Below are 12,836 nucleotides of genomic sequence, written 5' to 3' on the forward strand. Positions count from 1 at the left end.
AGCAGGAGTTACAGGGAGCCGAAGGTGTCGTCGTTCCTTCCAAGCAGCAGTGTACATTACAGGGAGAGGAGACAACTAATCCTTCTCCCCAACCACAGGGAGACAACAGCCCTGACCCCAATGGTACAGATGGGACTGCGGTCTCTGCACCAGACCTACAGGGATGCTGGATGACTGGTCCAGATCCCCAACCTGCCCCGCAGGAATACCAGGAGGAGGAGGTAGGCGATCCCTCCTCTCTACAGCAGACCCCCAACCAGGTCCTGGGGGTATTATTCACCAACCCCAACCCAGCAGAAGAGCTGGCGACAGGGCAGAGTGTTACCGACCTCTGCTCAGCACCCGCAGAAGCTACAGTCTTCATTTGTACACCCCAGGGATGCTGGACAGTCGGCCTAGATCCCCAACAGCCTGACGAAGTGAGCCCCACCAACCTGTCTTCTCTTCAGCGGCTGAAAGGACTCCCAGGAAAAGGGCCAGTCCACACTTATCCTCAGCAGCGGGTATGTTCTGCGAGAGAGGCAGAGGTTGGCTGGGTGAGTAACACTGTTTTCCCGACAATTTGTTTGGGGTACTGGGTGGGTGCAGACATTGGGAGGGCCTGTGGAACACAGCCTACCTTAGAGAGGTTGGAAAGTTCTTCTCTCGGCCTGCTAGGCTGCTCTTATGTCTAAATCACCCTGTGTCTTTTAGGGACACAGGGTGCCCAAGAAGCCCAGTCTGGCCTGCCCAAACCAGACTTTCACAGACTGATCGGCTATGAAAGCTCCATGCGCTTTGCCAAGACAAACTTACAAACTATGTGGCATTTTGTCCAGGAAACTGCCATGATGGATTGACTCTTTGGGACTTGTTACCCGACTAACTCAGGCACAGACCAGTTGGAGGTCTGGTACCTGGATTAGTGTACCTTTGGAGGGAAGATATGTGACAGTATTCACCGTCACTGGAATTTAAAGACAGATAAGTAATGGTTTGGATTGCTTCATATTTGCCAGCAATATCTCCATATAGAAATATTAAGAGTTATTCCCATTTTCCATTAAATCTGTTCTTCCTAAATGCTGGGTATATTACATATCTTTCCATGTCAGACAGACATTCCTTTTGTTGTGTATTGGGAGGGAATGTGGATTGCCCTTGTGCATTGTTAAGTGTTAATGACTTCCCATTGTTCTGTCTGTCTGCCTTAAGAGAAACCTATAGGTATGTGGATTGGTTGCTAAGGGGGAGGGGGAATTGTCCCACATTGTATATTTTGTACACTGTATGAGAGTGTAAAACTCTGTTCCTATTGGATGGTGAAAATTATGTTCAGTCTTCAACAAGGTCCATCTGGGTGGTAACCTTGTGGGTGAAAACGGTATATAAGTCTTGTTCAATAAAGTTGTTCTAGAGTTCCTTCACCCTCATCTAGAGTTCTGTCTCTTATTGGGGGAATCTGCTGCAAGGGATTGCTATGGTCTTCCATACTCCCTTAGAGAATCACTAAGCTCTTGTAAGAGCTTGTATAAGAGCTTGTTCTGCTGCACTCTCTGGGGAAAGAGAGGTTCACCCACATGAACCTGGAGCCTTGTCGTATGTCCAGGGTGGGTAGGAGATTGAGAGACCCTAACCAAGCTGCGGCGGTTCGTGGGGTCTGAAGTGGTTACGGTGTCTGGTGGAGTGCTTGGAGCCCTTGGAAAGCACTAGGAGCATCTGTCAACGGAGGTACCCGGTCAGGGGGGCCCTGTTCCGTTACAGACAGATCCTTGGGGGACCCCACTTTCCACACCCACCCAATCCGAGTACTCCCCATTTATCACCACCCTCTGGACTCTTCCCCTGGAGCCAGTTCTCTATCCAGGTACTCACCCTATGGTCCATACCTACGTACCTTAGTTTGTACAGTAAGCGTTTGTGGGGAACTGTGTCAAATGTCTTTGCAAAGTCCAGATACACCACATCCACAGGCCTTCCTTTATCTAGATGGCAACTCATTTCATCATAGAAGGTTAATAGATTGGTCTGGCAAGAACGATTTTTCATGAATCCATACTGATTACTACTAATAATACCGTTTTCATTACTAAAGTCTTGTATATAGTCCCTTAACATCCCCTCCAAAATCTTGCAGACTACTGATGTTAGGCTGACAGGTCTATAGTTACCCAGGATATATCTCTGACCTTTTTTAAATATTGGTACCACATTGGCTTTTTTCCAATCAGCTGGCACCATTTCCGTCTGTAGACTATCTGTAAAGATCAAGAATAACAGTCTGGCAATCACCTGGCTGAGTTATTTAAGAACCCCCGGGTGCAAACCATCCGGTCCCGGTGATTTATTTATGTTAAGTTTCTGTAGTTTAGTTCTAAGTCTATCTTGTGTTAACCATGGGGGTACTTCCTGAGGTGTATTATTAAATTTAGCATTACAAGCTGGGTTAGTGTAGCCCCCCAATTCTTTTGTGAATACTGAAGAGAAGAAATTATTTAGCACTTTCGCCTTCTCACTGTCCTCTGCGGCCAGATTCCCTTCATCGTCTTTTATGGGGCCAATGTGTTCTGGTCTCGCTTTCTTACTATTTATATACTTAAAGAATTTCTTGGTTTTTTTTTTTACTCTCTTCCGCTATATGTCTCTCGTGTTCTATTTTAGCCTTGATTTCGCCTTTACATTTCTTATTGCACTCTTTGTACTGTTGGAATGCTGCCAATGACGCCTCAGCCTTGTATTATTTGAATGTCTTTTTTTTTGGTAATAATATGTCTTTTATATGTTGGAGTTTAGCCAAACTGGTTTTATTTTTGCTCTTTTAAATTTATTCCCCTTTGAATGCACTGGCCAATCCCTTTGTTTAGTATGTTCTTGAAGCACTCCCATTTTTTTCCTCCGTGTTCTTTGCACTGTGTAACCCAAGTCCTTCCTCTACCAGCACACTATCTAACCCATGCCCCCCTTCCCCCGCTCAGGCTCGCAGTGCAGACATTTCAGTAGACATCTACTGGTCCTCCTGGGACCTCCCCTCTTCGTCCTGCAGACCAGTTAGGGAGACGGGCAGTGCATGCTTCCTGGATACTCCTCGGCTTCCTCATAGATGCCAAAGAGTTCCTATTCAAGGTAGTCACATGTGGGTGGGATTAAACCCTCTAGGTCCGCCCTCAGTGTGCACTGCTGTCTGTCCTCCGATACACACCAGGAAAGAGGATGAGGGAGAACAATATTGTCACAGGTGTGCTAAATGTCTGGGTGGGGAATGATTGGAGGGGGGGGGGGGTGTTTCTTGGTGGCATAGGTGGGTGTGCTGAATGTGGGGGGGGCTGATAGGTGGCATCGGTTGGTGTGCTGAATGTGGGAGAAGGGGTAGATTGGTGGCATAGGTGGGTGTGCTGAATGTGGGGGAGGGAGGGTGATTGGTGACATAGGTGGGTGTGCTTGATGGGGGGGGTTGGGGTGATTGTGGCATAGGTGGGTGTTCTGGATGGGGGAGGTGGTTGATGGCATAGGTTGGTGTGCTGGATGTGGTGGTTGGGGGGGGGGTGATTGGTGGAATAGGTGGGTGTGCTGAATGTGGGGGGGGGGGTGATTGGTGGCATAGGTGGGTGTGCTGGATGTGGTAGTGGGGGGGGGTGATGAGTGGCATAGGTGGGTTTGCTGGATGTGGGGGGGGTGATTGGTGGCATAGGTGGGTGTGCTGAATGGGGTGGGGGGTGATTTGTGGCATAGGTGGGTGTGCTGGATTAGGAGGGGGTGATTGGTGGCAGAGGTGGGTGTGCTTGATGTGGTGGGGGTGATTGGAGGCACAGGTGGGTGTGCTGGATGTGGGGGGTGGGTGAATTGGTGGCATAGGTGGTTGTGCTGGATGGGGGGGGGGTGACTGGTGGCATAGGTGGGGGGGGGGGTGATTGGAGGCATAGTTGTGCTGAATGGGAAAAGAAGGGGGGTAGGAGGCATAGGTATGTTGGGGTCATATTGGTGGCAGAGTAGTGGTGGGGTGGGGAAGAGTATAAGTGGGAGAGATGTGCTTGGGGGCATCTGTGAATGGGAAAGAGCTTCACAGAAGACCCGAAGGCTATTAACCCCTGCAGCAAAAGTTCAGAGTCTAGAAGAAGATGGGGTATCTCTGCACAGGATCCAGCTGCTTGGGATAACTTTCACTACTGGTAAGTACGCTCACTATAGCTATAGAGCCCTTCCGGGTTCCATGTCTTCAGCCAGTTGAATGGGCGGGCCATGATGATGTCACTCCCGCCCATGAACAGCTGAGTCACATCGCTGCAGCACAGTTGTGGGGCTACCAATGTACACTGAGCTGCGCATGCACAACTCCGTGTACATGGCGGCTGACAGGTAGGAGGAAGCTTTTTTGACCGGTGAGATTGACAGAGCTTCTTATGTCATAAAAATCCTGCCTGTCAGCATGTTTTCAAAACGTGGCTTTGCTAGCGCTTTAAGTACACACCTGTTTTAGAATCACACCCATTTTAAAAGAATGCCCTGACCCACTCTCTGCCTATAGTGGCTGGCTGGGCATAAAGCAAAAAATGTTCCTGGAAATGTTTTTTTTTAAATGTTGGCAACTATGGGATTCAGATTTTTAAAATACCAGTCTATGGGTGTGCGGGGTTGCATTGGTAAGGGTAGGGGGTGGGGGTCGGGGGGCACCAAACTGCACCTTCCCCTGTGTAGATAAAAATCCTTGCATCGGCCCTGCTGACAGGTTGCAGCTGATCACTTTGAGAACGTCTCCTATTGTCAGGACCCGGACTTAAACCTGGGACTTCCATGGTGTCTGGCAATGACTACTCACTGAGCTACCTGGAATGCTGGACAGCTCCCTGGACAAATCCTTGAATGATCCTGCTGTGAATCTTTATAACCTTGAACCCTTTGCTCCTCCCATGAACTTCCTGTTATAAGCCATGTCATTGCACTTCCTGGTTGCCAGAATATTGTGCCTTCAACAGCCGATATCTCGCTTGTCTCTCCTGCTGCCGTGCGTATCTTTGCTACCATCAATTATCGACACTTGGCTTGTTCTTCAACTACTCTTCTGCTTGATCCCAACTTGCAACTACTGGTTACCGACCTTTGTCTACTCCTTTACTATGCTTCAGCTTGATCCCTATCTGCTACTGGACTCTGACTTGCTCACCACCTGGTGGGGCGATCTTGAGGACCGCGACCTGGTGCTAACACGCAGCAAAATCCATCTCCACCTTCAGGAGCGCTGGTGAAGACCGGTTAGTACTTAGACTCCACACCTCAGGTGAGCCTGCGTCATCTGCCTGGGTGACCTGCCAGTGTTCCTATCCTGCTGGTTCCTGTGTGACCTGCGACTGCTATAGCTACTGGTCTTCGAGCCTGACCCCGGATCGTGACAGAATATTCTGGCCCAAAACATGGAGGCCGCTATAGCAAGCATCGTGACTCCTCTTAGGCAACAAATCGCTGAGCTGCAAGAATTTGGTGTTACCTGCCAAGAAAAAGTTACTAAACTAGAAAGTCTATTGGAAAGACAACAGGAGGAGATTCATGCTCTGCAGAGACTACTACTGGACCGAGGTGATACTATCACACATATGCCTCAGCCTTTACCATCCAAGTTTAATGGAGACCACCATCATTACAGAGGTTTTCTAAATCAGTGTCGTTTATATTTCCAAACACACCCTGCTGCATTTCCTTATGAGAAGAGGAAGGTAACCTTGATTCTTGAACTTCTGACTGGAGAAGCTCTAGCTTGGGCCTCCCCATATATTGAACAGGACAGTGCAATTTTAAATAATCTGCAGACCTTTTTGACCGCAATGAATCAGGTTTTTGATGATCCCAACCGCTGTGCTACTGCTGAACAGTGTTGGAAGTAACTGCATTTAAGTAAACGGCGTTACTTAACGCAGTTACTTTTCAGGGTAATGAGTAAACTATCAGATTACCCATCCTTTCCCTGTAACGCCGTTGCCGTTACTTTCGGCTGCGTTACTGCAATTACATCTACCGCTGCTAGATAACAGTAGATGTAATTGTATTCCCCTCTCCTCTATGACCGCTGTCTGCGGTACTGGAGTGGAGAGAGAAGAGGAGGAGACTCAGAGTGAGTCACGATCGTCTCGTCGGGGACAGTCACAGCCAGGAGAACAGCAACAGGCCAACAGGCAGCGCGCCATAGAGGGCAGGTCATAGAGTCCGGCGGATCGGCAGATCGGCGACCGACCACTCAGCCAAGCGGCTTGTTGCAGTCAGTCATCATATAATATATATATAACACCACCGGTCCACCACAACAGGGCAGCAAGAAGTCCACCACCGACTCCACCAATGCACACACCAGAAGAGGAGAGAGGCTGAGGCACAGACAGGCAGGCCTAAGGCCTGGAGGAGGACGGAGCCAGAGGCCCAGAGGGACCCGGACAACAACAGTGTGCCACACACCACCAGCACAGCAGGTACCAAAAAAAAAAAACTCACAGACTCAGTCACTCACAGTCACAGACACAGTCAGGACCCCCACCAGCCACCCACCCACCACCAGTGTGCCACCGACACCAGCAGCCAGCCAGTCCAGACTGAGACAGCAGCAGCCAGCAGATACCAAAAAGAAAAATTAAGTCAGGTCAGGAGGACCCCCACAACCAGTGTGCCACGTCACCACCAGTGTGCCACCCACGTCACCACCATTGTGCCACACCACCACCAGTGTGCCACGTCACCACCAGTGTGCCACGTCACCACTATTGTGCCACGCCACCACCAGTTTGCCACGCCACCACCAGTGTGCCACGTCACCACCATTGTGCCACGCCACCACCAGTGTGCCACCCACGCCACCACCAGTGTGCCACCCACGTCACCACCAGTGTGCCACCCACATCACCACCATTGTGCCACGCCCACACCACCACAAGTTTGCCACGTCACCACCAGTGTGCCACGTCACCACCATTGTTCCACGTCACCACCAGTGTGCCATGTCACCACCATTGTGCCACGCCACCACCAGTGTGCCACGTCACCACCAGTTTGCCACGCCACCACCAGTGTGCCACATCACCACCAGTGTGCCAAGCGCCCACGCCATGTTCTAAAATACTGTAAATAGTGTTTTTTTCTTTAATCAGTTAATATAAACATCTTTGCTATTAAAGATGTTATAGAACGTAATTGCATTATAGAATATTAAAAAAAAAGTCAGTTACTTTGCTAAGTAACTAATTACTTTTTCTATGTGGTAACTGAGTCAGTAACTCAATTACTTTTTGGGAGAAGTAATTTGTAACTGTAACTAATTACTTTTTTGAACTAAGATAAGCAACACTGCTGCTGAAGCAAAGCTGCATAGTCTGAGGCAGGGTAAACGATCTGTCGCTGAGTACACAGCAGAATTCAGATGTTGGGTTGCAGATACTACTTGGAACCCTGCTGCGCAAAAGAGTCAGTTTCACCGAGGGCTTTCTGAACAGGTAAAGGATGAGCTCGCTAGAGTTGAGACTCCTGATGATCTTGATGCCTTCATCCAATTATGTATCAGAATTGATCAGAGACTTACAGAAAGAAGGAAGGAGAGTCTGGGAATGTTTGCAAGTAAGAGTGGCATGCGTTTCTCTGCTACTCCATTTGTTCAGCAGGATTTCAAAGTTGCTCCTAATTCTAACACTCCTAAACCAATGCAGGTAGATGCAATTAAGAGATCCATTTCCATTGAGGAGAAAGAAAGAAGACATTCTGAGAACTTATGTCTTTACTGTGGAGATTCTGGTCATTACGCAAATAACTGCCCTAACAAGGTTAGAAGAACAATTGCATCTGTTGATGTGATCACGCCTGAACAAATAAACTCCATTAGCCAGTCCATCTCCCCATTGGTCCAGGAAGAAAATAAAGTAAATTCTTCACTACCTCATTTTGTCCTCCCTATTAAACTTATCTCTGCTATGCTGGACTCTGGTGCAGGGGGGGACTTTATGGACATAGACTTTGCCAAAAACAATAAGATTCAGACAAGAAATAAATTAGCCCCAGTCGAAATGGAGACAGTTGATGGTTCACCCTTAACTTCAGGACCTGTTACCCATGAAACAGTCCCTTTGGTTCTCCAATTTGAGGCTAACCATCGTGAGACCATCAGTTTTCAGCTGATTACGTCACCTAAATTTCCTGTGATCTTGGGCATCCCTTGGTTTTCCACCCATAATCCCTCAATCAATTGGGAAGCACGAGTTATAAATTTTACATCTCCCCATTGTGAGGAATACTGTTGAGAGCCTTGTCCAACTAGTTCTCCACAGATTAAGGAAACGCAGTTGGATGTGGTTACAGCACAGTCATATCCCAAACTGCCTCCACAATGCCATGAGTTTCAGGATGTCTGTGATAAGAAGAACGCAGACCAGTTACCTCCTCATCGCCCATATGATTCCCCCATTGAGCTACTCCCAGGTGCAGAAATACTTTTCGGCCGCCTATTCAATTTATCAGAACCTGAATTAAAGGTGCTCAGGGAGTGGCTTGATGAGAATTTAGAGAAGGGGTTTATTAGACACTCAACATCCCCCGCTGGAGAAGCCTTGTTCTTTGTTGAAAAGAAAGACTCTACCTTACGTCCATGCATTGATTACAGGCACATGAATAAAGTTACTATTAAAAACCGCTATCCTCTCCTGTTGATCTCTGAAATGTTGGAAAGACTTCGTTCTGCCAAGATTTTCACAAAGCTTGACTTTCGGGGGGCTTATAACCTTGTTCGTATCCGCCAAGGAGATGAATGGAAAACCTCCTTTAGAACCAGATACGGACACTTCGAGTCCTTGGTTATGCCTTTTGGTCTTTGTAATGCCCCTGCAACCTTTCAACACTTTATCAACAATGTTTTTCAAGATCTGTTGGACCAATTTGTAGTTGCTTATTTGGATGACACGCTCATTTTTTCCAATAACCTAGAGGAGCATCGCAAGCATGTTTGCACTGTCCTTGAAAGATTAAGGCAGAATCGACTTTATATCAAATTGGAGAAATGTGAGTTTGAACAAACCCAGATCCAGTTTCTGGGGTATATTATTTCACCAGATGGAGTAAGCATGGATCCTGAGAAGATTAGATCAGTAGTAGATTGGCCTGTCCCTGGAAACGTTAAGGAAATTCAAAGATTCATCGGGTTTGCCAATTTCTACAGGAAATTCATAAGAAATTTCTCTAAGGTGATAGCTCCGATTACACAGCTGACAAAGAAAGGGGTGCCCTTTGTGTGGTCATCTAATGCTCAGGCTGCTTTTGATAAGTTAAAGACTCTGTTCACTTCTGCACCAGTATTGGTACATCCAAATCCTGAGCTACCTTTTGTAGTCGAAGTGGATGCTTCTGACTCTGCTGTGGGTGCTATCCTCTCTCAACGAAGCGGTGAAAAGAAGCAGCTTCATCCCTGTGCTTACTTTTCTCGTTTAACCCTCCTCTTGTGTTAGGGTCAGAACCGACCCGTTTTCAGGTTTTGAATGTCTATAAGTATCACATAAATTTGTTTATTGCATCAAGATTTTTTTACTTTGTCAGGAACCTCTATTTAAACAATGTAATAGAAAAATAATCCTTTTCACTAAATTATAAAATACTGTGGTGAAAAGTAAGACGTTTATGGTGTTAGGGTCAATTCTGACCCAGTTATAATATAGGATTATAGGACACTAATAAGTGCCAAAACTGAAATCATAAACACTCTCTCTGCTTAGTAACACTGACAGCCAATCACCTCTCAACCCTGTGAGCTGTAGTAAGGGAGGGGCCTATCTATTTGCCTGCTTGTCTGCTTCTCTAAATAAAGTAAAGAAACATAGGACCAATACATTTCAGAGTTGCTGGTTTATTTTACCATTTTTTAAATTTGAAAATGAGAGGTATGCTATCAAAAGAAAGGTCTAATGGGTCACACCAAAAATATTAAAACCAATCTTTTCAAGGATAAAGAAGCCTAACAAGGTAACCAAGAGGTAAGAAAAAAATTGGATGATAAATAATTGTTCAGAGGGTATTTTATGGCTGATTTAAGACATGGGTCAAAACCGACCCGTTAACATCATGGATAGTAACAGAAAACTAACATAAGAGGAGGGTTAATGTCTTCAGCCGAGAGGAATTATGATATAGGGAATAAGGAGTTACTGGCAATTATGGAAGCCTTTTCCGAATGGAGGCATTTGCTGGAAGGTACTAAGCATCCTGTGACCGTTCTCACTGATCACAGAAATCTAGAATTCATTTGTTCGGCCAAAAGATTGTCTTCTAGACAAGCACGTTGGTCGCTGTTCTTTTCTAGATTTAATTTAATTATCTCGTATAGACCTGGGTCAAGAAGTGGTAAGGCTGATGTCTTATCACGGATGTTGTTGGGGCCTTCCCAGGAGAACAATGCTGAATGCACAATCCTGCCTCAAAAGAACTTCCTAGGTGTCACAAGTTCAAAGGCATTCTTGAGTCTCCTCAAAGAAGGGTACGAGAATGACTCACTCCTCAATAATCCTCCTATGGACATCAATCTTGAGTTCAAGAATGGCTTTTGGATTAAAACGCATCGCCTCTATGTACCTGAGTCTGCTCGGGTTGAAGTCCTCCGGTTGAGTCATGACTCAAAACTTGCTGGACATTTTGGAGTTTCTAAAACAGAGGAACTTTTATCTCGTTCCTTTTGGTGGCCTGGGTACAATAAAGATGTTAAAAGGTATGTTGCCTCGTGCCTGACCTGTGCACGCAATAAGACACCCCGAGCTTCTCCTTTGGGGTTGCTCCTACCACTCCCTATCCCATCAAGACCATGGGGGTCAATTTCTATGGACTTTGTGGTAGATTTACCCCCCTCAAAAGGAATGACCACTATCTTGGTGGTCGTTGACCGCCTCACCAAGATGGCTCACTTTATACCAGTTAAGGGGGTACCCTCTTCGGAACAAACTGCAGAGTTGATGGTTCGAGAAGTCTTCAGACTACATGGAATTCCTGAAGACGTTGTGTCAGATCGAGGAGTACAGTTTACTTCAAAGTTTTGGAAAAGCTTTTGCTCGGCTTTAGGAGTAGCAATCAACCTGTCTTCTGATTTCATCCTCAGTCTAATGGTCAGACTGAGAGGACCAATCAAACTTTAGAACAGTACCTTCGGTGTTTTGTTAGTTATCTTCAGGATGACTGGGTGGACTATCTTCCCACAGCAGAGTTTTCTTACAACAATTCTAGACATAGCTCAACCTCTCAAAGCCCGTTTTTCTTAAACAATGGTTATCATCCAGCTTTTATTCCCGATCTCCCTATCTCAACTCCAATTCCTGCTGTAGCCAACAGATTAACTATGTTGCAAGAGATTCAGGAGAAATTAATTGAGACTTTGAAGGAGGCTCAGGAATGTTACAAGAAGGCTGCTGATAGACATCGCCGATCACTTCCTACCTTTCAAGTGGGTGACAAGGTTTGGTTATCAACCAAAAATTTGAAGGTCCATGTTCCATCTGCAAAGTTGGGCAAAAGTTTGTGGGACCTTTCCAGATTTCTGCTCAGGTCAACCCAGTCACTTTCCGTTTAAAACTTCCCGACAGTATGAGAATTCACCCGGTTTTTCACATATCACTGCTCAAGCCATTTAAGGAAAATCCCTTTCCTGGAAGAATTCTTCCGCCTCCACCTGTTGAAGTACAGGGTGAAGAAGAATTTGTAGTGGAGAGAATCCTTGATTCCAGGATCTTTAGGAATAAATTACAGTATCTGGTTCAATGGGAAGGATATGGACCAGAAGAGAATTCCTGGGAGCCAGAAGAAAATGTTCATGCCCCTAGATTAACAAGGGAATTCCACCAGAGGTTTCCTCTTAAACCTGGTCCTAAGACATCCAGCGGACGTCCTGGGAGGAGGGGAGTACTGTCAGGACCCGGACTTGAACCTGGAACTTCCATAGTGTCTGGCAATGACTCTACTCACTGAGCTACCTGGAATGCTGGTCAAATCGCTGGACAACTCCCTGGACAAATCCTTGAATGATCCTGCTGTGAATCTTTATTACCTTGAACCTTGAACCCTTTGCTCCTCCAATGAACTTCCTGTTATAAGCCATGTCTTTGCACTTCCTGGTTGCCAGAATATTGTGCCTTCAACAGCCGATATCTCGCTTGTCTCTCCTGCTGCCGTCCGTATCTTTGCTACCATCCGTTATCGATACTTGTTCTTCGACTACTCTTCTGCTTGATCCCAACCTGCAACTACTGGTTACCGACCTTTGGCTACTCCTTGACTACGCTTCAGCTTGATCCCTATCTGCTACTGGACTCTGACTTGCTCCCCTCCTGGTGGGGCGATCTTGAGGACCGCGACCTGGTGCTAACACGCAGCAAAATCCATCTCCACCTTCAGGAGCGCTGGTGAAGACCGGTTAGTACTTAGACTCCACACCTCAGGTGAGCCTGCGTCATCTGCCTGGGTGACCTGCCAGTGTTCCTATCCTGCTGGTTTCTGTGTGACCTGCGACTGCTATAGCTACTGGTCTTCGAGCCTGACCCCGGATCATGACACCTATGATGAAACACATCAAGGCGGGGCTAGTGCTGAATTCATCATGCTGCCAGACCTGCTGGTGGTCTGTTTGTATTCTGCTCTGTATTACTTTGCATATTGTGAGTACCTTTTCTTTATAATAAATAAATGGTATATGCGGTTTTATGCTATGGAGTTTCTTCCTTAAAGTAATACAATACTTCAAAGAGCAAAATCATGCAGCAACCAAACAGGATGACCAGACAGGACTGGACAAATCAGATCCAACACCATGTCAATGGGTCCTATGGCAATCACTTGGTCTAGTATGACTATAGTTCCATATTTGTGTC

This window comes from Pelophylax lessonae, assembly GCF_965119305.1.
Source record: "Pelophylax lessonae genome assembly, chromosome: 11".
NCBI lineage: Eukaryota > Metazoa > Chordata > Amphibia > Anura > Ranidae > Pelophylax > Pelophylax lessonae.